This window comes from Bufo bufo, chromosome 2 (genome assembly GCF_905171765.1).
Source record: "Bufo bufo chromosome 2, aBufBuf1.1, whole genome shotgun sequence".
Taxonomy (NCBI): domain Eukaryota; kingdom Metazoa; phylum Chordata; class Amphibia; order Anura; family Bufonidae; genus Bufo; species Bufo bufo.
Window position 1 is genome coordinate 198,797,578 of NC_053390.1, and position 3,249 is coordinate 198,800,826.

The window sequence follows — 3,249 nt, forward strand, 5'->3', positions numbered from 1 at the left end:
CAGAGTCCATCCTGATAAGGTCGGTCCTGGGTGCCCGGAGGTCCCATGTAGAAGGGGGGGTACTGTCACGATCCCTCAGGTGACTGATATCAGAAGATCAAGGAGACTGGCTGAGCATGGAGGAATCTAACAGCCTCCTTGATTTCTCTTTATTCAGTGTTGATAGGGTTAATGACCACTTCCCTTTTCTCATCTGTTGCTCAGTGATCATCACTTCTACCCTTTATAGTCTGACCCCACCCTTCTGACTATGTGGTAGATAGCTTCATTTGGGTCTGGCTATGCTAGTGTGAGGTCGTCTCTGGTGTTCCTGCTCGTCCATCTCTACAGAAGTTAAGTGTCGAGTTTGTTTGTGTTTATCTTCCTTGTTGTTTGTATCTGGGCCTGAGACAGAGACTTCCATTCATCCATCTGGGAGGAATGGGTTGTCTCTGGTCCTAACCTTATTCCAGGGCCTTATAGGGAAATCAGGGCCTAGGTATACAGCATATGAATATTCCTACCTTCAAGGTATATTCATATTGATAGGTAGTTAGGGCCCGGATTGGGGTTGTTTAAGAGGTGACCTGTTCCTTCCCTAGTTTCCAGGCCCGGTTACTGTTCCCCTTCCCTCCTGTGTTCAGTGTGGAGAATCACCTCCCCCCCCCCCCCCCCCCCCCGCCACACATTGATCGTGACAACAGTGCAATTGAATTGAATATTTGCTACAATTTTTCTCCAGCAGATTTGACCAGCACCAGAACACTTGTGATCATCCTACTTGGAGTTCTAACCAAAAGGGATCAAAAAGTGGTCCATTCGTTTTAACACTAAAGACTGGTTTCATGAGTGTAAAAAGGGGTCTAAAATAACAAATCAGTGCAAGACTCATTGTAGAAATACATGTTTGGTTTATATTCTGTAAAAGTGGTAACAGTACAGCACTTCCCAAGTTATGTGTAGAAGTCACTACTACAGTAGAGTCATTCAAGTTATCTAGCTTTACTACTTGATTTCCGCCAAAGTTATGAAGAGACGCAGGCCTCTCCATAACTACGGAGCATCCAGCCTGAAACAAGCATTGAAAATGATGAATGAGACGGGCCTGCTGGCCCGTCCCCTTCCAAGCCACGCCCACAATTTTAGACCTAGCGTGAGCGGGCGAAGTGGCTAATTTAGGAGTATTTCAGCATAGTAAATGACCTTCATAGTACACAAAAATCATTTCTAAGTCTGAGTTCACACTTCAGTTATTTGGTCAATTATTTCCATCAGCTATTTTGAGCCCAAACCAGGTTTGGGTCAAAAACACAGAACTGGTCCAAATCCTTCCATTATACCTGATCTCTGTGGAGGCTTCACTATGGGTTTTAGCTCACAATAACAGATGGAAATCAACAACCAAATAACTACAGTGTGATCTTGTTACGGCCCATGGTGTACGCCGTGACACTGTGCCATGCTTGCTGTTGCCGGTGGTAACGTGTTGCTGTTTTGGCATGTTGTGGCAGTGTCACGGGTTTTGCTGTGTGAGCCATGACTTAGTTGCCACGCATGCTGTTGCCTGCGGCAACCTGTTGCCGTTTGCTTGTGTGTGCAATTCCCCCTCAGTTGCTTCTTCCTAGTGTTTGGTTAACTTGGGGTAAATGTGTGTTCTTGGTGTGGGAGTGGTCACTTTGGGCTATTTAGCTTCTGCTGGATGCCTGTAGCTCACTTTTGAACCATAAGCCTGTATGCAGCGCTGCCTAGGGCTGCCGTGCACCTGGTTGCATGGGGTTCCAGGCAGTAACTGGTATGCTGGTTTCCTGTATGCGTTGTTTGTGTTGTGCCCTGTTTGGAGTGTGGGCTCCGGTACATATGCACGGATTCCAGTCGTGGTGGCAGCGGCAGGTAAGTGAGTTTTCCGGTGTTCTTACCTGCTGATCCAGTTGCTGCATATGGTCTTTTCCTTTTCACCTATTACTAGGCAGCTGGAGACTCCGGTTCATCTGAGTCCCTGAGGAATCGGTTGTCTCCTATTCCTGACCACTATGCCAGGGACTGTCAGGGTCAGCAGGATCCAGGTTCCGGTGCATGAGCCCTCCCACTTTCAGAGTTCGTTCATGCAGTCAGGAGATCAGGTTCAGGATTAGGGTGGCTGTAGGTTGTGGCCTGCTCCTTTCAGTGTTGTCTGGCCTTGTAACAGTTTCCATTATACGGTGGGGAGTTTCCCCCACTCCCCTCCGTGACGGTATGATAACAAAGGCTTCTTGCTTGGTACCTTCGGAAGAGGGCCCAGCATGTGTCGCCTGCCATTTTCTGGCGCGCATGCTTATCCTCCGGAGGGAGGGTGAAAGGTGAGACGCTGTTAACAGTGCAGTTCTCTGTGAAAGTGGTTGCAGTAGGTGTGAACCGTCACTTGTGTTTGCGTCTCTCCTCGTCCATTTCTCAGTGGTTCTGTTGCTGGTGTTGTGTGCTGGCTGCATTCCTTCGGTGTACTGGCTGTGTGCTGGTTGGGGATGCATGCTGGCAGCGACTTGGTGTGAACCGTGTCTGAGGTGGACGCAGCGTTCAGTGCGGTCTCTCCTGGCTGTTTGGTGGCTGGTGCCGTGGTTCTTGCGTGTTGCTCCAGGGGCTGGCGGCATTCTTGGAGAGACTCCCTTGCACTGGGGCTGAATCTGCAACTTTTATTTTTCTCCCCCCCTGTTGTTTGTTGTGCTCCACTAGCTTCCCCTTTTCTGTTTGGGGGGGTTTTGAGGGGTGGAAGTGTCACAGCCTATGGTGTACGCCATGACACTGTGCCACGCTTGCTGTTGCCGGTGGCAACATGTTGCTGTTTTGGGATGTTGTGCAATTCCCCTTCAGTTGCTTCTTCCTTGTGTTTAGTTAACTTGTGGTTAATACGTGTTCTTGGTGTGGGTGTAGTCGCTTTGGGCTATTTAGCTTCTGCTGGAAGCTTGTAGCTCAGTGTTCCTCCAGGCTTGGTGTGTGCTGGTGGTTCACTGCTCCTGGCTTTACCATCTGTCCAGTGAGGGCCACCCTTGTGGTCATCAAGGTCTTCCCAGTGTCTTCCCAGTGTCTCCTTCCCATCCTACCCTTTGTTGTTTGGTGTGGATTTTGTCCGGGGTGTATTTATGTCTAGTGTGTTGTGACTGTCTGGTCTGTTTATGTTGAGTCAAGCATGTCTGCTAGATATTCCCTTGTTGTATGTTGTACCGCCGTGAGGGGATGGTTTCCCGGAAGGGGGGAACCATAAGAATGTATGAAGCGCTGCCTGGGGCTGCCGTGCAA

The 3,249-nt window shown here is 49.2% G+C and overlaps 1 long non-coding RNA gene across 1 annotated transcript; it reads left to right on the forward strand.

The window, feature by feature from the left end:
• Window positions 1-1,588: 1,588 nt before the first annotated feature.
• LOC120988516 lies at window positions 1,589-2,976 on the forward strand. Its single transcript, XR_005776140.1, has 3 exons — window positions 1,589-1,684; window positions 1,870-1,873; window positions 2,922-2,976. It is a non-coding gene; the product is annotated as an uncharacterized LOC120988516 (long non-coding RNA).
• The last annotated feature ends 273 nt before the right edge of the window (window positions 2,977-3,249 follow it).